The sequence below is a fragment of the Tachysurus vachellii genome, chromosome 26 (genome assembly GCF_030014155.1).
Source record: "Tachysurus vachellii isolate PV-2020 chromosome 26, HZAU_Pvac_v1, whole genome shotgun sequence".
Lineage (NCBI taxonomy): Eukaryota > Metazoa > Chordata > Actinopteri > Siluriformes > Bagridae > Tachysurus > Tachysurus vachellii.
Genome location: NC_083485.1, coordinates 11112172 through 11138944, shown reverse-complemented (window position 1 = coordinate 11138944; position 26773 = coordinate 11112172). Strand labels below are relative to the sequence as shown.

The 26773-nt window shown below is 38.6% G+C and overlaps 1 protein-coding gene across 1 annotated transcript in view; it reads left to right on the top strand.

The window, feature by feature from the left end:
* Window positions 1–26773, top strand: part of srrm3 (serine/arginine repetitive matrix 3) — a 71284-nt gene continuing 44511 nt past the window's right edge. Inside the window, exon 1 of the mRNA XM_060863610.1 lies at window positions 1–121. The gene's annotated coding sequence lies outside the window, so the exon portion shown is untranslated. The remainder of the gene's footprint in view (window positions 122–26773) is intronic.

Below are 26773 nucleotides of genomic sequence, written 5' to 3'. Positions count from 1 at the left end.
CACCAAGGCCAGAGCACCAGCGAGAAGCCTGGTCCTTACACAGCGACCGAAACTACACAAAAACACCGAGAGAGATCGGGTTTAAACAGAAACCCGTTCACGAAGCTCGAGGCTTGAGCAGGTAAGTTCTATTTTTTATTTTGTTTTATTCTTTTAAATCGTTTAGTGATCGCGTCGATAGTAAGCAATGTTTTAAAGCCATTTATTTTGTAAGTAAATAAGTCGTCGATAAAATGTAGAGCCTCGGTAGTGGCTTTGTTTGTGCTGTGGATGTCCTTTGAGCCCGGTGTGTATGGGGGGGGGGGGGGGGGGTTGTTTAGTGTGTCGCAGAGCAGCAGGACGGGGATTAATGTTCCTGCTCGGGGTGTTAAAAGGACAGTTCCGCCTGCAGCAGATGCTCGTGTTTTGCTCCGCGTTTTGCGCTCATTTGTGCACGCGCGATCCGTTGTGTTAAACCTGCCCCTTTATTACAGTAACAGACTCTAACAGAAACTCACCGACACTAATCTCAAAAATAACGTACTTGTATCTTGTCGCTGGTTTGGTATCATCATCATCATGCGCCTTTAAATTCAACTTTACAAATGATTTTAAAAATGCACGTTCCCAGGTGCAAGACACAAAATAAACACACATAACACAAGGGAGATTATGATATATATATATATATATATATATATATAATATACGGCCAAAAGTATGCGGACACATGTATTTGCTGCTATAATTAGCTCCACTTTTTTTTTTTTTTTGGGAAGGTTTTCCTCTAGATGTTAGAGTGTGTCTGTAGGGATTTGTGTTTCGGTGACAGGGGCATTAGTAAGATTAGGCACTGATGTCGGCTGAGGAGTCTGAGGAGCGGTCAGAGTTCCAGTCTAATCCAAAGGTATTCAGTTCAGTTGAAGTTGGGGGAAGTGCAGGAGACTTATGTTTTTCTATATGCGCATCATTTTCTTGGGTACATTTATTTCTGATAGCACATTAGATAAACATTGATGCCAATCTGTTGTTTATATACTGTAGCTACTGCCAGATCTCCTACAGGGTTTCTTCTAACAACATGTAGGGGAGAAAAACAACCTAAAACATGTTACTGTGGGTAAATATCTCACTCTACATTGATTGAGATCTCTTTTTAGTGCTGTGTGATGGCATTAACACCCCAAAGCCCAGCAAATAAAATTTCCACTACTAACAAATTTGATTTATTATTAAAGGATATTTCATGTCATTTTAAATGCGTATTTTTAATGCTGTGGAGCATGTGTGAATCAGTTCCATTCATTTATGTGTTATATTCTCTTAAAGCTTATAGTGTGTAGCTTATAGTGTTTCATGTGACTGGTACAAATCACTGACACTGAGACTCCTTCCTAGGGGTTAGCCGCTCATACAAGTGCCAGGAAATAGTTGTTAATATAGAAAGGAGAACACAACAAGCACATAAATATAAACCTGCAATTTAACTTCCAGCCTGCACTAATTACTTTTTGTAAGGCTTTAGGTCAGTGTTAGTGAGGCGTCCTGTCTGTCACCAAAGCCCATGCCAGTGAAGTTTCCAGCTTAATGGGTAATTGCCTGGAGGTCCTGTTTGTGCAGGAGCCCGCAGCAGTCGCTGGGTTGGCGATCACAAGCCAATGTAAACATGAGCCATTGTGTGTGTGGCATGTCCCGAATCTCATGTTTGTTCATTTAAAGCAATTGAAGAATAACTGTCGGGTTACAGGAACAGGTCACATATGGTCCGGATGTCCGCATTTGTGCTTACTGGCTTATAACTGTTTTACTTATATTGTCTAAATGAAATGAAATTTAGATGATGGTAACTTTTTTGTTCCTGATGATGACTGAATGTGTCATATGGTTGTGTAGTATCACACTGTGTGGCGTATCTGACACTATTTGCACTTTTGTACAAAACTTGTATTATTTAACTCCCTCAGTGCTGCTCCACATAAAAAAAAGAGTTTGACTTTGCAGACACATTCTCAGTGACTGACACCAGGCCAATATTTATGTCTGAGGGCTTAAAGCCAAGCTGCTTTGTGTGTGTGTGTGTATGTGTGTGTGTGTCTGTGTGTGTGAGTCTGTGTGTGTGTTTGTGTGTGAGTGTGTGTATGATTTGAAGTGTAGGTGGGGGGGGTTGTTAATTCAGACAGCACTTTTCACAATAGACACTGTAACAGAGTGGCTGTTATTTTTGTTCACCTTTCCCTTTGTTATTTTTTCCCTTTCTCTCTTCGCCTCTCTCTTTCTCCATTTTCCGTTGCCTTTTTGTCTCCTCTCAGAGCCGACATTTCAGCAAATCAGCCCTTCTCTCTTCCTGCTCCCCCCTGCCCTAGTTCTCTGATCCGCTCAGCTCTCTGAAGGACACACATCACCACTGGGGGATATTCCTCTCTCTCCCTCTCTCTCTCTCTCTCTCTCTCTCTCTCTCTCTCTCTCTCTCTCTCTCTCTCTCTTTGTCTGTATGTTTGTGCGTGTTCTGCAGCAGTACAAATAAATAGACAATAAAAAATGACCAACAGGGAAGCCCTGGTGTTCTAGCATATGTTCCTCCTTTAAACAGTTCTTCTAAATGTGTGTTTAAACACTAAACAGTACAATTCACAGCCACTGGCAGCTTCTCTCTCTCTCTCTCTCTGTCTCTCTCTCTCTCTCTCTCTCTCTCTCTCTCAGAGCCTGCTTTAAACACAAGTAGACCATGGCTTGCTGAATAACATAACTACATAGCTATAGCTGAATAGCAAGTAAGTTGCTAGGTCCTTAAGTTATGAGGTTGTATTACTAAACAAACACAAATGCAAAGATTTGCTTAGCCATGTTTGTTGAAAATTTCATGAAACCAATGGATATTCAAAACTTGACAAATTGCTCAAAATGTTGACTCAAAATCTCTGATAATCATGAATCTACTTTAATGGGAAAACATGTCCACCTATGCATTCATGCAATAGTCCAAATAGCTTATCAAGTGGCTGCAGCATAATACAGAAAATCAGGCAGGAGAGAGATATGAACATCTGAAACGGTCCTTAGCAACATTTTTCCAGTCTTTTTTTTTTTGGTGTCCACTGTAGCCTCCACCTGAAGGGACATCAGGTCCATCCTGAGATGCATTTCTGCTTGGTTGTAAAGAGCGTTTATTTGACTTACCATATCCCTACAGTCACCTATCCTTACAGTCACCAGCCTGATCTCTCTTCACCTGCCATGCCACTGTCATGACACTAACACTGAGAACATTGAGATTTGTTCTTCTTTCTGGATTACATATAAACATTAACTGAAGATCTTGCCCCATATGTTCGCTGCTCATGAAGTAAGCATACATTCTAATATTTCAATATTAACTTTTTGGTTTGGAAAAAATAAAATTTTGGTTGGATATTGTTTATAATCCATCCCGCAATCTAAGAATAAACAAAAAGAATCCATCCATCGCAGCATATTCCACAGGAGAACTACAGAATAATGCGATTGTCTACACCCAGAATGACAGCTGGCAACTTGCTGAAAAAATGCTGCATAAACATGCTGCCTGCTTACGGAGCATCCATCTGATCTGAACGCAGTGCAGCTGATCAAATTCATGTGAATGAGGTAGCAGACACGATCTTTGCATTTGATACACGTGCAATTAAAATCAACGTGAAACGTGTTTTTTTTTCTGCTGCGTTTGATTGACAGATGGGAAATGAGGTCAGAGAGATGGCGGAGTGAGAGAGATCGAGGGACGACTCAGGGATAGGATTCAGATTGATCTGTTCTGTAGGTATGCGATGCAGGAATGGGTGCTACTGTAAGAGTTGCTGTCAGAGTGTATCACTGCTTTCTGCTGCACTGAGCATCGCTGAATATCTCTTACATACACACACACACACACACACACACACACACACACACACGCACTTAGAGTGAGCCACGTCCTTGTCAGAATGTGCTGGTGGCCAAATTAACACGCCTCTGCAGTCTTATCAGTGTGCATCCATATTTAACATGCAGCTCATACACACACTCACACACACACACACAAACAACACACAAACAACACACTCCAGCATTAATCCCCTTCATTAATACAGTATCTAATGTTTTAATGCAGGTCGATGAGAGAGAGAGAGGATTTGGATTAGCTGTTTGTCTTTGATGTATGTGACATACAGCCTGAGCATGACTTTTCTTATCTCGTGTGTGTGTGTGTGTGTTTCTGTGGCATACCTACATTTGAGTAGTCACATTAAAGAAGAATGCACCAGCTTTAAATGGAGTTCTGAAGAAACATACTATAAAACTTAAATTATTGCTTATTGCAGTGATTTATTTTTAATCAAATGTGCAAATCTTTTGGTCTCCATTTTTCCTCTTTTTATCAGTACCCCAGCGTTTCATCCCGACGGTGGAATAGAAAACGGCTTATCAGACATTTTCATTCAGTAGAAATAAATGAATTATTTTATTGCTCTGTTGGCTTTCAGTGTGAGTCGTGTGTTTTTCCCCCTGTCGATAACCTTACACAGAATTTTGGAAACACTGAAGCCTTTATTTTGTTACATATACGTTAAAGCATAGTGTAATTCTGGAGGTTGGGGTCTGAGCACAGGGTCAGCCATGATACAGAACCTCTGGTGCAATGAGGGTTAAGGGCCTTGCTCAAGGGCCCAACAGGGGCAGCTTAACCATGCTGGGGCTTTAACCCTGATATTCCAAACAACAACCCAGAGCTTTAATCGATTGAGCCACAACTGCCCCTTTTAGTGGTTGAAGTTAATACCTTGAAATTTTAGATGGTTTTAAACAAACACTTGGGTCGTCTCAGAGAGCAGAAATGGGTTTGATATCAGCACTAAATTGGGATGAGTGTTTAGATTAGAAAATGCCGATTTAAAGCTAAAAATTTAGCTAAATGATTGTATTTGAGTAACTGTGAAATCCCTAAAGAAAATTCTAGCAGATAAACTTAAATAAAGAAAACAAATTTGTTGAAAAAGTAAAAAGGAAGTACAAAAAGGTTCTTACGGTGATAAGCTTACGAAGCACAGAAGGTTGTTAAAGACTTTCCACGTTGACTTTTGGACAGGTTGTACATAACATTTGTGTAGTAAAAGGTTATACAACAAAACAAATTGTGTATAATGGTGTATGAAGGTGGGTGTATATAGACACGAGTCTGTAGGTCTCTTTCTGCTGCCTCTGACTCTCCTGTGGGTCAATACTCGATTGTGTAATGGCACCGTGAGTCATCTTCATTCTGTTTCTATGAACACACATACACACACAGACACACACACAGAGACACACACAAAGAGACTTGTACAGAGTAGGAGTTTTCACTTAATACATTTACATAGTACATTTGGGAAGTGTTAGTTATGTGTTAACACTTCCAGTTGTGTGTGTGTGTGTGTGTGTGTGTGTGTGTGACTCTCACCCAAACAGTTGGGTGCTAATAATAATATGTACTTGCTATATTCTTACATTTTTAATTTCCCCTGAATGTTCTATCAGAGTTTTTGTACGTTTGGGATATTTTGTATCTGAATATCTTTTTTATTCAGTAATCCCAGTCCTTTAATACCTTGTGTTAAGATATGTTTAGTTCAGTGTCCAGTTCATTCTAAACATTATGCTAAATAAAACCTCTAGAGAAATTGTGAGAAAAGATACGAAAGATACTTAACCCTAAACCTAACTACTTTAAGGTTAATTAACTTAGTGACTGTTGATACGGATTGTTAAAGTATTTAAAATAAATACTAATAATTCATGTAAAAAACAGTATTTTGTAATATAGTTTAAATACTAGGGGGCACGGTGGCTTAGTGGTTAGCACGTTCGCCTCACACCTCCAGGGTTGGGGGTTCGATTCCTGCCTCCACCTTGTGTGTGTGGAGTTTGCATGTTCTCCACAGGCTCCCCGTGAACCGAGGTAGTTCGGATAAGCGGTAGAAAATGAGTGAGTGAGAGTGAGTGAGTTTAAATACTTAAAATATAATACGGTAAATAATATCATTACGTTGCTGAGTAGATGTTATAAATAGAGACTAATATCTGGAATGTTGTGTGCACACGGCAGGGTCCGAATTTGGCATCAACAGCATGAGTCTATGGGCACTGGGTTCAGTTAATATATTTCAATATCCTTCACACGTAGTACAACAAAAGATTCACACCCGGAACGTACAGCTGACTAATCTGCGTCAAATTTGTGATGTGATCATGTTAACATTTACCTGAAACTTCAAGGGATTTTTTCAAATCCTTGCAAAAACCATTCCATCAAGAACCTGGTATGAGTATGTTGTTCTTTATACAGTAGGAAAGTGGCCCATGAGTGTATTCCTCAGTTCTCTAACATCTAATCTCAGCACCACTCTCAGACTCTCAGTGTGTCTTTTTTGTGTTGGGATCAGATTGTTGATCCAAATAACAAGCTTCAAGTTTTTTTTCCTCCAAAGCCAAAAAGACAGGAAATCGATAGTTTCAGCTCAAATGCACTGACTTTTGTGCATTTGTGCAAAAAAAGTGTGGTTACTATGTGAACTTCACTTTCTAGCTCTCTTTTACTAAGAAATACATATATTATGTAGTATAAGTGACAAGCACAATGTATTTGAAGCTATTACTGGTTGTCTTGCTAACTAGTCTAATTAATAAGCTAGCTAAGGACTAACACACAGCCAGCACAGTCTTGAGTGTGTTATTACACTTATATCACAGTGATTTGCCAACAAATTCATTAATGAACAACATATCTCACACTTTAAAGGTTTATAGTAAGATTTAATGCTGTGGGACATCGGATAGAGACGACTTCCTCTTCTCACTTATGTTATAGATGTAAAAAAAAAAGTCATTTACTCACCAGCCATAATCTTTTTTTCTCTCTCTTGCTGGATCAGATCTCTCTGATTATTCTGATTGCAGGAGAAACCATAAAGCGTAAACTCATCTGTCCTTAAGACATTCCTACAATGATCTGCAAAAATCTGTTTATTGTTAGTGTAGATTATGTGGCAAATCTGTCATTCATTTTCATCTGTCATTCGTCCCTATGAGCGGTTTGAGCGGTTACTATAGAAACCGTAGCATATCATTCATTCATTCATTCATTTTCTACCACTTATCCGAACTACCTCGGGTCACGGGGAGCCTGTGCCTATCTCAGGCGTCATCGGGCATCAAGGCAGGATACACTCTGGACGGAGTGCCAACCCATTGCAGGGCACACACACACACACACACACTCTCATTCACTCATGCAATCACACACTACGGACAATTTTTCAGAGATGCCAATCAACCTACCATGCATGTCTTTGGACCGGGGGAGGAAACCGGCGTACCCGGAGGAAACCCCCGAGGCACGGGGAGAACATGCAAACTCCACACACGCAAGGTGGAGGTGGGAATCGAACCCCCAACCCTGGAGGTGTGAGGCGAACGTGCTAACCACTAAGCCCCCGTGCCCCCCCGTAGCATATCAGAATGAGGAAATTAATATGAACCTTTATTTATTTATTATTATTTATTTAAATTATTATTTATCTATTATGAATTTTAACCATTTTATCCTTTTCTTTTGAGCCATACTGCTATAGGAAAATAATGCACACATTCTGACCAATCAGATTCAAGCATTTAGTGTCGCTGTGGTAGTACAACAAAAGAGGGTGAACGATTCCTTCAAAAGCTAAATACTGATATGAAGTCAAATGTTAAATGTGATACTGAAACAGATGTGCGTGTGCGTGTGTGTGCGTGTGTGGTGTGTGTGTGTGTGGGTGTGTGTTTGGTGGATGTTTGAAGGACATCTGTGCTGGATTGGTGTGACTAGCAGGAGGATAACAAGAGCAGATGAAAGGGGTTTTGTTGAAGGGACAGGGTGAGGTGCCTGGGGAATTAAATGATGAAACTGAAGAGAAGCTGTTTGAAGCTTGTTCAGGCATCTACAGGAAGAAAAGAGAACAGGCAACGCATGGCAATGACTTGAGAGTTCACGAGTCTAAGTCTAAGTATAAAAACACAATAAATATACAGTACAAATGTTTCTCTGGATGTTCGAATTGGTTGATGATGAAATCGCTGTTGTCAAAATATGACAGTCATTCCATGGGGGTTCCGGAGATACACGAAAACAGACAAGCTCTTTCTACTTATATATATTTCTCTGCTTTATTAGCTTATTTTATGGACTAATCTACAATCTCTTACATTCTCAACTGTTTTACATGTCATGAGTTTCACATACAGTACAGTATGAATTCCAGGTGTAAAATCTTTAGACACATATTGAAGCAGATTCCAATCCAATGACTCAAACTGAATAAATCCATCAGTCCAATCCAAAATCAACAACCTAATCTTTACTTTATATGTCACCAAACATAATTCTGTTATCTTTGTTGTAAAGTAAATGACATAGAGGGATTGGGAACACAGGAAAACAGTAAGTTATTTTTTGGTTCTAATGTATGTAATACAGGATATAGCTTTCAGGTCAAGCAACAAAATTTATTGACCTTTATCTTTTTCTCTCTGTCCGTCTGGACTGACATCAGAAGGGAAATGTGAGAGAGAGAGAGAGAGAGATACTAATAGATTGAAATATTGATAAGACCAATCTGTTAGACAAGAAGAGTCATCTTTTGATGATGCAAATTGTGGTAGCTTGTGGTAGCCAAGCAGTACTGAGGTGCGTGTGTGTGTGTGTGTGTGTCTGAAAGCGTTTGAATCCATTGAATAATAGAAAAGCGTGCCTACACCACAGCACACACAAGGATCAGCAGATCTGTCCTGTCTTGGGTTTCCAGGTGTGTGTGTATGTGTGTGTGTGTGTGTGTGTGTGTGTGTGTAGTATTTTGTTACCAGACCAGATGTCTGCTGTGCTGAAGAACAGTCAACAATAGCCATTATATTACACACACACAGAAACAACGCCATACAGTCACACAGACAAACAGACAAACAGACAGAAACGCACACACACACACACACACACACACACACACACACACACACACACACACACACACACACACACACATTTTGAGTGGTTAATAGTGGTTAATGACTACACTGAGCTACACTAAACTCTATTGCCTGATGATTTCATATCCACTCTTTGGTATCTCATATACAGAAACACACACACACACACACACACACAATTTCCATCCCACAAGACTGAATTTCTAATATGTTCTCTCCATCAATTAATCTGTCCATCCATCCATCCTAGTATATGTATATTCACCCCCTCACCCGCTCATCTTGTCTCTGAGTATGTGCAAACATCACATCCCCTCTCTGTCACTATGTATCTCTCTCTCTCTCTCTCTCTCTTTCTCTCTCTCTTTATCTCTCTCTCTGTCTCTCTTTCTCTCTCTCTCCCTTCCTATTTCTCTCTCTCTCTTACACACACACACACACACACACACACACACACACACACACACACACACACATACACACACATACACCATGCATTACATCAGTTATAATATTGCCTTAGTAGACTGCACTGCCATGCTGCTGACAGCAAAAAACTGCTGATCACCTCAGATTTTTTCTGAGAGAGAAGAAAAATCACTATTTATGTAATAGGTTGTAATCTTCTTTAAAATAAGAAAAGACTTGACGATAATAAATACTATGTAATTGTTATTGTGTAACCAAACAAGTTGTCCACTTATTTGTGTCCTTGACATCCAAAAATGGTACATAATTCATTCATTCATCTTCTACCGCTTATCCGAACTACCTCGGGTCATGGGGAGCCTGTGCCTATCTCAGGCGTCATCGGGCATCAAGGCAGGATTCACCCTGGACGGAGTGCCAACCCATCGCAGGGCATACATACTCATTCACTCACGCAATCATACACTAGGGACAATTTTCCAGAGATGCCAATCAACCTACCGGAGGAAACCGGAGTACCCGGAGGAAACCCCCAAGGCACGGGGAGAACATGCAAACTCCACACACACAAGGTGGAGGCGGGAATCGAACCCCGACCCTGGAGGTGTGAGGCGAACGTGCAAACACACACACACACACACACACTCACACAGAAACTCATATTTATTGCTCTTTGTTCTTTCAAGCTCTTAGTTGTATTTTGTCCTCTAAATTACATGAAGGAGATGTATCACATGCTGTGTGTCCCTGCTGCCTCAGCACTCACTGACTCACAGCACTGACAGCGTCGTTTCTAAGTGAAGCACATCTCTCTTTGTTCCCTTTCTCTGGCTCTCTGATCTGAAAGTGCATCACAGGTACACGAGGGAACATAAACGTTCAAGGTGAGCTAGTGAGAAAAAACTAGCCTACAGGAGTGGTTAGCCTCTGTGACATTGACTGCATTACTAAAATAATTAAAGGTTATATAACATGTATTAAAAAGGACAACTTTATTAATCTTCAGTCATAAATGCAATTTTAAGTTTAGATCTCTCTGTAAAATAAGTGATTTTACAGAGAGAGATAAGTGATAAGTGACTCAAAGTAATCATTTGTGAAAAAATCAACAGCATCTAATTTAGTCTCCTTAATTAGATAATCTTCTATCGTTTATATTCAACTATGTAAAATGTAATGTTTATATGCTGATCCTCCATATTGAAATCTGTGCCCTACATATTGAATATTCTCGCTCTCGGATGCTATGATATGTTTCATACTTTTCTGGTTACAAGCTTCAGAATCTTTCAGTTTTGCATTCTTGCCCTTTTCCGTACACTGTTTTCCAAAAGGCACACACACTTGATAACACAATGCAGATCAAGTTACTGTATTAAAAGGAAACTTTATTGCATTAAGTATCTAGTGACAAGAATCATGGCTGGTTGAGTTAATTAAAGTAACTGATTCCAAACAACAAACTTTAGTTGCTCAGATTTTTTGCATAGAAATTATGAGTGAACAGTGTCAGAGGATTTTATTTGTCTTCAAGCATGTACTGTACAATCCAGTCTCAGAGGCTTTTACAAAAAAAAAAAAAACTCTGCTAGCTCAGTGGTTTAATTTAAACATGTAAGCAGCAACTTTTATAGTGGCTTGTAAGGTTTAATAAAAATGGCTAGCAAAACATTATATCCAACACTCTGTGGAAATGTTGCTAGTTTTCCTGGTTTGCAGTGTTGGTTACATGGGACGTTTCTGTGAAAAGGCACAATTTTTAGTCATGTTTAATGATGAAACCCACCAGATTCTCTAGTGAAAGATAGAGGGCTAGCTTGCAGGCAGTTGCGCTACTGGTCAAAATTCACCAGAGTTGCACTGAATACAAAGTTTCACTTGCAAATCAAAACCTGTGTGTTGTCCTTTATGCTATTTCCAATTTATAAAAGCTATTGTAGTGGGACTTTCCCTTATTGCCTCCAGTAGCCGTGTTGAACGTCACAATACGTGGAGGCAAATTGTGTGACAATCTTGCAAGGCACTACAGGCACTACAGCTGTTCAATTTGTCTCCACCCGAACTGCAGCTGTATCCAATTTTCTAGGATGGTGGAGAACAGTTTTAGACACACACCCACAAACACACCCACAAGACAAGCTGTCAGCTTTTCCTCCTCACTAGCTTCACTTCAGTTAGCTCAGATTTTTCATCAGCAGTAGTAGAGAGGTTGCTAGTGCAATACTAAAGACTAATGGCACATACAGAGCTGTGGGAGTAAGTGTTTGTTTGGATGCTGATTGTTCTGTAGGGTTGGATGAACACATGCAGTGAGCACAAAAGCCTGCAGTCAGAAACGCATGAATGGTTAATCACACACTCTGGAGGAAGGAAAGCAAAACAGGAGATGGGCAAGGGGATAGAAAATGCCAGACACGTTGCCCTTAAGGCAGCCGCTGGCATACTGGACACAACGAGGGTCAGGGTTTTGTCTAGTCAACTTGCACGGTGTCATGGAGACACATGGGAAAATGTGTGCTTGACCTTTTATAAGTTATGACTTCCTGGTTATGATTTTAATCCATTTTGTATTGCATTTAACACTACTTCTAATATAATAATACTAAAATGACAGTGCAAGATGATGTATTTCGTGTGAATGTGTGAGTCAGATTCAAAAAGTTTACTAGTTTCAAAATGAAATAGAGATGAATTTGTAAGAAGAAAGAAAGAAAGAAAGAATGAAATGAAGAAAGAAAGAAAGAAAGAAATATCGATCCAGAGCTCATCTGTATTCACTCAGCTTGCCCTTAGTTCAGCAAGAAAGAAAGAAAGAAAGAGAGAGAGAGAGAGAGAGAGAGAGGGAGAGAGAGATGTGATTGAAAATGGACACATATGAGAAAATTTCACACCTTCTGCTTTCTCGGCTCCTCCAGAAGTGAGGGCAGAGGGCAAAACATTTCAAATTATGAATGATAAAAATGAGAACACAAAGTGGAACTGAACTGAACAGTATTTTAGATGCTAATGTTATTGCCTTAGCGGAAAGATCGATAATACCTGCTTTTATAACGCAAACAATATCAGCATTGTCTGTCAGGAAGCTGAGCTCTAAAACATGTTCTGGTGAAATTTGTCATTAATAGAGAAGACCAAGTTGTGAGTGGACACACAGCCAAGTTGTTGTATTCAGCTGATAAGCTTTGTTGTTTTCCAAATGAGCACACTGAATAGCTAGCTAGCTAATGTTCCCTCATGTATTGTTGATTATTTGTACGCCTTTAGGCATTTTTCTATTTATACTGTCTTTTACCTAAAGCTGTTTTACAAAAATAGTGTAAACAACATTTCATATAAGTTACCACACTGTGTGTAAATGTGTTTGTGGTACTGCTAGTAGCTATCCAGCTCTCTTATTTCACCACAGAAACACAAAGGTTTACATAACAGGGGAAAGCTATTTTTGAGTTGTCTATAGAATAAATAAAATCACTGACATCTAGCTAACATTATATACAGCTAGTCAGCTACAATTAGCAATTATGAAGATCTCATTCATATGAGATATTTGTGTTGAATCCCAGCCACTGAGAGATTTAGTTCTTTTTCATTTTTATTGTGACAAGATACAGTAGCTAAAAAGGAGCTTTTGAAATTCTGACAAAATTCTGGCAAAATCCGTCAACATTTCACAGCCCAATTTTTTTTATTTTGTTGTTACCTCAAGCTAGCACTAACAGAAATGAGGGGCACAGATTGTGTCTTGATGAGATGATCTTGATACTGTATCCTTTCCTACATCAACAAATATTCATCTGAAGTGGTCTGTTTAAAAGTTGTGGATCACGACTAGAGAATGTGAAGGAGTAGAGGGTGAATAATTAATTACACAACAATAAATAAGGGTTCATGTTTTCTGTGTGACCAACATGACATCAGACAGAGTCCATATTTCAGCTCTTAGGCTCTTTCTCCCAAATACAAAATAATTACAGCTCGGCTACAGTTATGGCAGAGCTGACCTTTCAACAGAAAAACAAGCATACGCACAAACACACTGCTCAATATAAAGCCTCTCACAGCAGGATTCTTCGAGCTCTGTCTGGTTTCTGAATGCCAATACCTTACATCACATTTAGAGTGTGATCTCTGTGTGTGCGTGCTGTATTAAGATGCACTGTGCAGTCCACAGTTACACAAGAAATCTGATGTTAGACAGCAGACTCTAAATTGTCCAAAAAAAGGACAAAGATGTTGCACTAAAATTTATTTTAAAAAATGGTTGCAGAAATGCAATGTTCAGTGTCCACATTTCGTTTCTGGCATTGAAAACAGCAACTAAAAAAAGGGGGAATAAATATAGTGTCACACCAGCAAATTACCCTTTCACTTGACCAAAAATAGTGCTGTCTATAAGAGTCTATAAGCTATGTTCCAGTGTATACTGTGTACTAAACTGATCCAAGGTTTGCAGTTAATAACTGGTAGGCGTATGACACTCATGAGTGTGTGTGAGTCTCAAAGGACAACAGCCAGGAAGAGAACCGGAAACAGATGGTCTGGCCAAGTGGGTGTGTATTACAGTCAGATTGTGTGTGTGTGTGTCCTCTAATGTTGAAGAATCATCCTAACACAGCAATCTAATAAGTGAGTCAAGCAAAAGGAATGACTGAGAGAGAGAGAGAGAGAGAGAGAGAGAGAGAGAGAGAGAGAGGAAAGAGAGTAGGTTGAGGTGATATCACTGATCTTGGCTTTATTTTGAGCATAGACGCATTTATCTCATTATGGGAAGATGAATGGAGCTTCAAGGAAGCTTAAAAAAATATCTTCAAGATTATATCAGACGGGACTAGATAGTGTCACTGGAACAAACACTGTGATGGATGAGACTCCAAGTGTCCTCTGGCTGGCTTGACAGAAGGACACTCAAGAAGGACATAAAGAACTGTAGTTAGTTATCAGAAGTTTATTAGTTAAATTGCTACATTTCTGGTCCATTAAAACAATGCCGTTTAATGCTTACTTTAATTGCAATGTAAAAATAATATCAAACCAATTGAAGTAAAAACATATCTCTAATATACATTTGATTACAATTAAATAATTATACAAAACATTTATTTTTTATCGTAGAAATTGGAAATGTGTTCCTGCCCACCCAATCAAAGTACATTTTTTTTCCATTTTAGCCAAAGGGAAAAAAATAACAAAATACCAGAATGATTTCTACCTTCTGATTGGGTGGACTGTCTATAGCCAATGATCTGTTTGCTCCAGCCCCACACAAAGAAAGCCCTGCCCCCACAGTACAGAATCGTTTTTTATCACTCGCCTCATGCTATTTTCAGTTCAACGTGCTCACAGCTAAGTACTGACTTTTCTGAACGTATTGGATTAAGTGCTGGGTTTACTACCACTGATTGCCCACCTATTATTAGTACCAGCCCAATTGCTTTCAATTAACTAATAAAACTACAGAATCAATTGATTTCATTGCATGAAAGAAACAATATAAAGCTTTAACAATAAAATTAATTGATTTATTATTTTTTTTAATTACAGCCAGCATTAGGCTTACTGCTAATCCACTGCATTATGTATCATTTGAGTTAAGCAAAGAATACAAAAACGTACCAGATGCTTATTGACTGTGTGACCTATTGACATTGACATAAAGCTTGATGCTGCCTCTGGCTCCTAAATCTAAAATATATAGAAATGAAATACATGTATATTCTAAAACCTTGACCTGGTTTGCCCAGCATATAGGCGTGTTTATTTTATTCTAGCTCGTTCTACATCATTCAGTGATATGTATATTCCTGACCAACACTGCATTAGTGTAGAGCGTGTTGTAGATGCTGCATCTGCTTACTGCCAACCATTAAAAAACTGCAGACTGAAGCAAAAACAGCTTATCACACTGATTTGTGCGTGTCCATGCCTGAGTGTATCAGTGAGTCTAACTAACATTTACCCTAACATTTCTCTGGGTGTTTTATTTATTTATTTATTTATTTATTTATTTATTTAAAAAAAAAAATCAATTTTCTTTAAAATTCTTTAAATGTATAACAGAATATCTTTGACTATATTAATGAAATAATACCTTTTGTTGCATAAAGTTATTAATAAATACACATGTAAGGACAGACAAATGTTCTAGTAACCAAGCAGTTTGATGCTTCCTTAAATGACAGGATTTCCAGAACCGGTAAAGGTGGGGACCACTGGAAGACTTGATCTCACATGATTTAATGGTCATATCAAAGAGTCACTCTGATGGCCTGGGTTCATTCTTCTGAGCTCTTATGATCTCTTATGCAGGATAGTGGGAGAAATGTTTATTCAGGTTCTTGAATGGCATTTTAAGCCGTTAGGTTTATTATTTTTCAGTCCTAGCTGTAGGTGAGTTTAACACGAAGAAGAAAACCAGTGAGCTTGACATTTGATTTTTGTCTTAGAGGATCAAAAACAGAATCTCTTCTCCCTCTATCCAACCTCCATTTCTCTACAGCTAGTAGTTTTCCTTAATAATTTAGTTCTGCTCAACTTCTTTTTCTTGATAAGAAACCACATGGATTGTCCCTATGACACTTTTAAAGGGATCTACATTCACTACGAAGGATGACTAGTGATTGATGGACCGTCATGAAATCTGCCCTTTTCAGTGTCTTAGGTTGTTCTGCTATTTCACATTAGACCACAAAGACATTTTTATAACCAATTTTAACACATTGTTTTTGCAGTATAAGATACTATAGTGGAGATGAATGTATGAGTGTATATAAAATACCTTTCTTTGAGAATGCTGTTGTTCTCCAATGTCTGGCTGTTTGTGGTTTTAAGTTTGGGACTATGTAGTGTAAGAGAAAACTGGATCAAATGTTGTTGCATTTTGTGAGATAAAAGGTTCTTAGGAGTTAGAATCTCTATCTCTATATCTATTTAATCTCATTTAGTGCGCTCTCTCTCTCTCTCTCTCTCTCTCTCTCTCTCTCTCTCTCTCTCTCTCTCACACACACACACACACACACACACACACAAATCTTCTCCAGACTGGAATAGATTTTAGCTTAAATTGCTACATTTCTGGTCCATTAAAACAATGGCGTTTAATGCTTACTTTAATTGCAATGTAAAAATAATATCAAACCTATTGAAGAAAAAACATATCTCTAATATACATTTTATTGCAATTAAATAATTATACAAAACATTTATTTTTTATCGTAGAAATTGGAAATGTGTTCCTGCCCACCCAATCAAAGTACATTTTTTTTTTCCATTTTAGCCAAAGGGAAAAAAATAACAAAATACCAGGATGATTTCTACCTTCTGATTGGGTGGACTGTCTATAGCCAATGATCTGTTTGCTCCAGCCCCACACACACACAAATCTTCTCCAGACTGGAATAGATTTTAGCTTACACTCTGACTTGCAGGAAGCTCCAGTCACCATGGTGACCTCTTCCTCTGTATCAATGTTCCTTTCCTTACACTTTATTGCCTCCTCAGACCTTGAGCGATGCCTCCCATATTTCTGCCATCACCCCAAGTAACACCCAGCAAGCTTGGTAACGTGAAATGGCAAGTGATGCCTCTCTAGAGAGCCATGTGGCCACAATGTCCTTTTACTGATCCAAGACCAATGTCTCCTTCTTAAATAGCATCACTGATTAGAATAATCAGACATACCTAAAAAAATTAACTGTATTTCTAGAACACTTCTAGAAACATGCATTTTCCCCACATGATCATGTAGCTTATTGCTGTTCTTCTTGTAGGGTTGACCCAGCGTTAATTGTGGTGGTCCAGTGTAAGAAACTGTTAAGAAAATATATTACCATAATAAATGGTCACAGCAAATCTTCTTTTATGTATGTAAGCTATTATTTTATCATGCATGTATTTGCACATGCACAATGATGGAAACTGCTGAATGTTGAAATACTGTGACAGTTTAAAGAGGTTCTTGTTATCTGACAAATGCATGAACAGACAAATGTCAGCTCAAAGGCTCCAACTGTCACTTAGAGAGGTGCAGGAAATTAATAAAGGACTGTATAATCTTTTCCAGTTTCAGTGTCCAGGGTTTTGCCAGTCACACTGACATCCAGTGACTAATAGAGAGGACGATTTCCTTCTTATTTGGCTCCTACTCTGCTCCCTTCCTCTTCTCATTGTCCCTGAGCATGTCCCTATCTAGTCCGATAGAACGAAGAGTGATATGGTTCGTTTTCCGCATCAGGAAAGACAAGGGACTGAGAGTATACTGGAGGGAATAAACTGTCACTGGCTTTCACCCGCCTGTCAACTGATCTCTTTATCAGTCATTCCCCATCTCTCTCCCTCCCTCTCTCTCTCTCACTCTATTGCTCTCTCATTCTTTATTCCGTATTGCATGATGCCCTTCTTCTTCTCCTTTGGCTGTTTTCCATCTGGCTCTCTCAATCATACATTAGAAAATCCTTCTCTCTTCATTTGTCTCACTCAATCATACTTGAATGTTATTTATTCATTCCATTCATCTTCATTTACTCTGATCAGGGTTGTGCTGGATCTAAAGCCTAACCCATGAATGTTGGGTGCATGGAAAGAATAAATCTGGGATGATGGATTCCTGTGAGGCAGCAATGCTACACACCGTACCAACCTCTAGATTACTATCATCACTTTTCCATCTGTTATTTGTGGTGAAATGCCTACACTATGACAGTAAACTTGTAATAGTTGCATGTCTTCCTTTTCTCTTGGTTTGACATATGATCTGATCGCATATCCCTTTCACGAAGAAAATATCCCTCATATACTCCACTAAGATCAGATCACACATATCTCCCTTATACAGTATATGCTACATTTATATGGGATACAATCATTCTGATCTTGGTAAAAAGGGATCAAACATTTATGAGGAAGAATCTTAATTTTGCTCAATTTTGGTCATCTTACGCTGTTGAATAGCCGAGCTGCACTTGCTAGCTCTTTGCAAACATACTAACTGTAACGTCAGGATACATCTCTCTTCATCCATGTACACGCATCTCTACACACAATTAATTCAATCCCTTAAGTAACATCAACATCTCAGTTTGTTTCCTTAATTTCTAAGTGTAGAAGAAAAGGAAGTATTAAAATGTCAGCTTATTCTTATATACCTCAATACAATGACAAATATAATGTGTTTCGACTCATTGTACATTACATGGCCCAGGTGAGTGGCCATGGACGTTCTTATGGACTAGTAGGACAATACTTTGCACTTCTTTCAATAGATAAATAACAATGCATTCAAAGCATATGAAGTGTAAACATTTTCTGGCTTCTTTCAGCTATGAGTGGCTGGACAGATTTGTGTATTTGACAAAATGTCATTAATTTCATTGGTCGTTTACGTGAAATTCAATTCCGTAAACATTGTGTGGTCCATGTTTAGATAAGGAAACGTATCTCCATAATTAAGGACTTGAATTAACATAAACTTTGATGAAATAAATTCTACAATAGAGGCTACAGATATAATCACAATTCTTTTCTGACTAGAATTGGATTTTACAACAAGCCATTTTACAGTTTGATAAGTTCCCTTTTTTATCACCTCATTACATCTTCTAAATGTGAGCAGTTTGAGGGCAGGAAAAAGAGAAAGAGAGAAATGGGGAATGAGTAAAGTCACATAAAGTTAATTGCTGAATTGCTGCCATAATGTGTCATTAGAGCTGGCTGTAAACGTGCTGCCTTTACGAGTGGCTTTAAAAAGCACTTCAGTGCTGCATTGTACTCAAACCATGATCACAGTCATCCTCAGGGGCTCTCTTTTCTTTTTAGATACGCATTTCATCTACCATGGCCTATTTTTTTTAATCCTTCTAGACATCCTACAAGCTAAAGTATGAGTGGAACACATGCCAGTGCAATTAATACTGTATCTAGATATACTTTAGTGATATCTGTTTTAATGTTCTTTGCAAGTAATTTCCAACTCATTATTATCTCCCTCATTTTCTAATTTTGGCTCTTCTCGAGTCTGATCCACTGGAGAATTTTCTGCATTGCCCTGTTTATCACGCATGGGTTCATTAATATTTCTGAATTCTATTTTCAGACCAAGAAACCAGCCATTTTATAGTCTATTCTCACTTTACTGTATTTCATCATTGCCTCAGATTAGACAGGAGTAACGTAGCAACCTAGATGGGTGACATACAAACCCAAGCGAATTATGCACTGTCTATTTCCTGTTTCCTCACATGTGTAGCAGAGCTAAAACAATGACTCGTCATGACTTGTTGTTTCAGGTAAATGCTTTGTTTTTGAGCTTGAGCAGTATACTCATTTGCACTGAAGTTATTAGTACATTATTGATTTATTTGAATCTATGTACTTTATGGACCAATGAAGAAATAGCTGCGATATAATGTCAGTTGAGGTGGATTTTTATTTTGTATATCTGATTGGTCTAAGAAAACATATGGAATGCTATGAAGAAGAAATGCTGGGTCTTGTCTCATGTATATTTTAATCTTTGAAACACACACAATTTTGATATGTAAATCCTGGTATATATTAGCTTTTAAAAATGAATGTTTGTGCAAAAGAGGCAGGTGAACGGGACAGGACCAATATATTTCTCCAATCCTCCTGCTTCTCACAAGAGACTACGGTATAGAGGTTGTAATAAAAGAGAGCTTGTAAAAAAAAAAAAAAAAAAAAAAAAAAAAACCTGACTTATCTGCCCCCACTATGATCCAGAATCAACATTCCCTTCCCCAAAATCTCAAATCTCTCAGCACATCCAGACGCTTAACCCTAGAACAGCAGATTATCTCCTGACTATCACAGTGACTAAGCTAAAACAATAGGCAGTCGTGACTGATAACAAGAAAGAAATAGATTTAATTCAGGTAGACAGGTCTTGGGTAGTCGGATAAGCGGTAGAAAATGAGTGAGTGATGAGTTCTTGGGTAGGGTGATAAGGTGAGGTGTGTATGTGGATGGTTGTATTCTGAGCACTTTCTGTATAAATGTGTATATAAATTAGTGGCTGTGGAACTAGCATGCAGATTGAGATACTAGACTGGAAGCTACATGACGGAAAGGTAATTACAAATCTGTGTTGTGTTTTTTTCATTAATGGAATGGGTTAGGTAGTGATATGAGATGTCAGATCTTATCCTAGACCAGTTCATAAATGAGTTTTATGAGCTCACGTCTGTCTTTTCACTAAGGGATTTGAGCATAAATTGAGCTAGCATCTTGAAATACTGCAGTGTTCGTGTCAGCTCAGTTATTAGGTTAGGGAGCAGGAGTTTAACATAATACTCTGTCTACCACCTGACAGCCTGAAAGTGAATTTTGTTTCTACAACACTACTTTATAGATGAGTGCAATTCAGAAATACCAGAGCAGGAATGGTAACAGATGGGCAACAGTTGATTAGTGATTGGGGTTGAGTGAAATGTGTGGACAGATAGACGTTTGGATCTCAGTCATTCAAGCTGTTTCATGAAATATGGATTTCGTCCATTTAGGAGGTAAAAATCCTTACATATTACTAATACTTATGCAAATGCTCTCTCTTTAATCTCAGTGCCTCTTTAACTTTATTTATTTTGTTTTAGAGCAAAGTGATGAAAGGATTTGTCTCGGCATTTCTTCACCGTCAAGCAGATATTCAAAAGTCCTTTTATATGTCCTATTTGTGTTCCTAGGTGTGTGATTAATGTGTTAGGTCACCATATATTGCCCTACTGACTGCAAAGGTTGGTGCGTGATGAATGAGGGTGTGTGTGCTTGACGATCCAAACATGCTCTCTACTACACCCGGAGTTTCTGCCTCAGTACTTACAGAATTAATGAGACACTCTGGAGAGTTCGGTGGACACTGAAAACAAAAAAAAAAATTTGTGACAGGTTTTTATGATAATGAAGTAAATACAGCATTTAAAAGTTAGAAACTATTTCTTGGTCTGTAAAAAAAAGGAATAACATAACAAAGTTGATCAGTTCAGAACTCACAAGCTTATTTTAGTGGTATTTTAGTGGTGCACAGTATCTTCCCAAAGCCTTTATTGTGTTCAAATCTCCATGAACTATAGCTAATAAATGAGATAGTATTTAATAATTAATTTAGTTGTGTTTAGTTATTTGTATGACATTTATTTTTTTAAGGCTATTTATGTTGTAAGAAAAATAGCAACATCCACAAAATTAGGATGAAGGATTTTTTTAATCCCATTCATCTGCTTGTTAGATTTTCCAACTAATTCACTTGGTTCTATGTTTGAAAATACTTTTTAAACCACTGACCAGGAAGTTAGTACGTTGAGTTCTGTAAAAGCATTACAGCAGCAAATTACATGCAAGTTAGTTAATATAATTGATCTTTTATTGTCCCAGGAGTTAAATATCTGATAGCTTACAAGCTTCTGGAGGAAATTTTTGTCTAGATGCACACTTTTAGTCTCATCCAGATGCTTTGTAAAACTTTCTGGCAAGATTAAATAAAAAAACAAAAGTGTACCTTTTATTCGTTTTTGTATTTGTTTTGAACACATGATCTGTTCATTCTGAATATTCACTAACATCTATATACCAGAGACAGGTAAGACATAAGAGAGACAGGGGACAAACAAGTCCGGTCTTGTGAGAAAAAAAAACAGGGTTGACATTGGATCTGCTCTAAAAGACTCACATCAGGGAGTAATGCAAGCACAAGTTTGGACCAAAGTAAGTTCTCTACCAATCCTACTGCGCTGGCAGATTTTGAATGTCTCACTGCCTGCTGTGTCCTTCTACTTACAGTATGTCACTGCTGATACAGCCATTTCTCAGTTCCTAAATAGAAACTGGTCGAAAAGCCAAATTAGCAATAGGTCTGACAGTTTTACCACTTACACCCAGGGTGTCCAATCTTATCCACAAAGGGCCAGCTTGGGTTACATTTCTATCAAGCAGGAGTTACACTGGATTCCACTTCTTTAATCAGTTCTTCTTGGCTTTCAGTAGACTCAGGTATGCCTTCTGCTTGGTTGAAATGAAAACCTGCTCCAACAAGAGCCATATGATCAGACACCATCTGATGATTACAAAGACTGGCCATCATTTGGTAGAGGAGCAGTGATTGGCTGCAGCAGGTCAAGTATTTTAGACTTCCAAGAAATGTTACGTCTAATGCTTCTGTCTACTTCATCAACTCTCTGTGAATAGACTAGTTCATAAAGTTTTACCCTTGCTTTATGCTTGAGTTTATGGTTCTGCCTCTAGAAACTTTCATCTCTGCACATTTTGCTCTCTGCCCAAATGTACCTTTAGACATTTTTTCAATGGAATGTACTTTGGTCACACTTCATTCATCTTTGTACCTTAGTGAGGCTGAATAAAGAACAAAAACCAGGGGAAAGTGTCTTCCCAAACCTTTTCATCTGTGAGATGAGAGAAAGAGAGGAAACGAGGACGTGTTTAATCTCCCTTTTACAACTCCACTTTCCAATTTCTGTTTCAGCTCTTGGCACAGAAATGCCTACTTTAGGTCTCTGTCCATTTCCTAAGAAGCGGAGCAGGCACACGAGGAGAGAGGATTTAATCCTGCAAAATGGCCACTACCTTTTCTTTCAGGAGGCTCAATAAAGCTTGAAATAGCTTTGGCTTTGCTCCCCAGTCGTTTTAGTTGTTCTTTTGGTGAAATGAACCAATCTGAGCTTAAACAAGGTCAGAAAAAAGCAACTGGCCCTTGCAAACGATCACACAGCTGCCAAAGAAAAGACATTTTGATGGTTGAAAAGAAATCAAATAGAAACTAGGGCTATAATGTAGGTGCTCATGAATTAAATATTGAAATTCATAATGACGTTTTTGACACGTGTTTGACACAGAAGAGATGGAAATGCTCAGGGCGGGAATGTTTGCTACCTGTTCCCCAATGAAATTCCCTCCAAATGGATGTTTTGTCTAAAAATAGCTCAAGGGAACTGGAGCTAATACATGATGATTAAATTGATGGAAGGAGTGAGATGGCTTTTTTGAGTGGTTTCCTAAGGGGCTAAAAGATAAAGAATGATAGGTTGATATGGAGGAGACAATTATCTTCAGATCTGTAGTCTTTAATAAGAGCATGAGCACAGAAGTATGTAATGCTTTCATTTTTTAACATGCTACATGATGTACAGGCTAGCGGTGGTGATGACTATGAATCAACAATGCATTGATCTTGATGCAGTTCACAATAACCAGGCCTTATGCTTACTTTATTACACTTGGGGGGAAAAGGAGTTAAATACACAACTCTAAAGTGTTCTTATTGTGAGAACCATTACAATTTCTGAATAGAAACCTGAAATTAAGTATTATAACAGGGGTGAATACTACTACTACTACTACTACTACTACTACTACTACTTATACACAATGATATACGAAAATTGTATTATACTCACTCTCACTCTCTCACTCATTTTCTACCGCTTATCCGAACTACCTCGGGTCACGGGGAGCCTGTGCCTATCTCAGGCGTCATCGGGCATCAAGGCAGGATACACCCTGGATGGAGTTCCAACCCATCGCAGGGCACACACACTCTCATTCACTCACGCAATCACACACTACGGACAATTTTCCAGAGATGTCAATCAACCTACCATGCATGTCTTTGGACCGGGGGAGGAAACCGGAGTACCCAGAGGAAACCCCCGAGGCACTGGGAGAACATGCAAACTCCACACACACAAGGCGGAGGCGGGAATCGAACCCCCAACCCTGGAGGTGTGAGGCGAACGTGCTAACCACTAAGTCACCGTGCCCCCCGTGTATTATACATGTATTTCATATATTTAAGTTGCAATCAAACAAAGAAGACTGACCAGATAACATTTTCATAAACATACACAATTTACAGAATTAGGAAGACATTAGACACCTGTTCATTCATGCAATTATCCATGTGGCTAATTATCAGCAGTCTAGTGCTTTAAATAATGTTCACATCAAACATCAGAAAGGAGAAAATGTGCTCTCTGTGTCTTTGTCCATGGCATGGTTTGAGTATTTAAAGAAATGGCTAAGCTCCTGGGAATTTCACGCACAACTGCGTCTCTATAGTTTACACAGAATGGTGTTAAAATGAAAAACATGTGGGCAGATCTAACAGGAGGGCTTTGATTACTAAAATTACCAATCATTGCAATCATGCTGAGCAGAAAAGCAGCTCAGGAAACACTACATGTCAAATTGTGAAGGCCACGTTCCTCAAGCAATTCCACCATCTTCATCTACCTAATTTTACCATTTCCACTGAACCATAATACCAGTTTTGCAGTTCCCTAGACATGCCATGATTCTACAATAAACACCTGAACACCTAAACCACAACTTGTATCACTTTATTTACACCCCACTAATAAAGAACCAGATTTTTTTTAAATCTTGAGAACATTACTAATAAGAGAACTGAATTTAGTTTCAGTGGGAATAGGATCCAGGCATAATAGCCCATAGTGTTATCCCTATAGCTCAGTGCTGTACAATATCCCAATAACACAACTTCTCTTGAACACACAGAGAATTCATCATCCATTCCTCTGTCTCACTTCTTTCCTGTTTCACTCATCTCTCTCTGGAAGGATGACTACCACTGACATTAATGTATTCCAGCAAGATTTATTGCAGATCCTTTTCATAGGTCCTGTTACAGTGGATTTCCAATAGAGGAACATATTCCACTCTAGAGCTGATTCCCTTGATACATCACTGTCTTTTTGGTTCAGGAAAATCTCAGATAATATCACCATATCACTAGCCTTCCGAATGAAATCCTTCACATGGATCCTTGTCAAATGTGTCATGAATTTAGCACATTAACGTTCATTGAAGTTCTAATGCACACAAATGTCCCATCGTTGACCACTCATTTTGTGCCTGGAAGACATTTTGTGCCTGGAAGACAAGGCATGTTAAGAAAGATTTACTGTCTTCTCTTTTTTGGTGCTTAGAAAAGAAAGTGCTGGGAGGAGAGAGAGGCTTTTTCAACATGGCTTTCAACAACTCTAGTTCTGGTTCCATCAAAACGAGGGCATTACACTAATTTTACCTGCTCTTAGTCTATTTTGTTTGCTATAAACCAAACAAAACATAACCTCACCATGCTTCACTGAAACTTTCTAATGTCCCTATATTTCCATATAGCCTCCATTTCAGGCTAGCCTCCTATTTTTCCTGGAGCCTTGCTCTCCCCAGATTGCCTCTAAAAGAGCTTCTCACTATTGTAGCAAACACAGCCAGCAATGTATTCCAGCCTTTACTGCAATCTCTCACAGGGCCTATGGAAATAAATGCTTTCAAGCACCCAGTCCTCTCCTGGAAGCACATGCTGGGCTGGGAGCACTAGCGGGAGTAGAGCCAACAGAGAAAAACTGTTCTCTGTTTTTTTGTGTGAGAGTGATTTTCGAAATGTGATGATTCTAGATGTGACCTTCAAGAAGGGAATTTGGCAGAGGTAGAAAGGCTAAACGGTTACAGCAGATCGGAAAAGCCAAGATATTTTTTTTTTTGTTTTAATAAAAGACTTTACTGCAAGAGCGTATTTGAGAAGAGCTCAAAATGGAGAAAAAACAGCAATAAATATAAGCTTTAATTATATAGCACATTAAATGATCTATAATGGTGTCAATCGGGAATGTGGTAGCCAATTGGTTAAGGCGTTGGACTACCACTCAGAAGGTTGTGAGTTTGTATCCAAGGTCCACCAAGCTACCACTTCCTGGAAGAAGGCCCTCAGGCTTTTGCTGCTCTAGGATGAGATAAAAATCAAGGAAATTGAAGATTACGTAAAAAATATTAACTGGGAAATTGGAGAAAATGTTCTTGTCTACACTGTGGCCTCAGATTCCGGTTCTGGCCAAGGATTAACCTCTGGATATTTTTTAGAGATTAAGAGATTACTGGTGAGAGAATGACAGAGAAAAAGACATAGAGCTAGATCAGGTGAGCAAAAGGACAGTAGGGGTTGAGTTCCTATGTTTATTTTTCACTGAGTTCATCTGTTACGCAGGTAGATCAGAAATCAGATTTGTAATGCAGTTTTATACGATTTTGACCCACTCTGTTCCTGAAATGTAACAAACACATATGAGGTAAAATGGGCTGTAATACTCCAGTTACAGGAAAACACATTTCTATATATAATTATTAATTACAGTCCAAATATCACACACTCCAATTGTCTCAGCTTGATTGTTTGTTACCCTGGCAATAGGAGTGCACTCATGTTTAGTTACAGGATCTTCTGTTCTTCCTGTAACCACCTAACACTTGTTTCAGTCTAATCAGTGCTAAGCTTATCTTTATAGTGCTTATATCACTATTCTGCCTGTTTTTT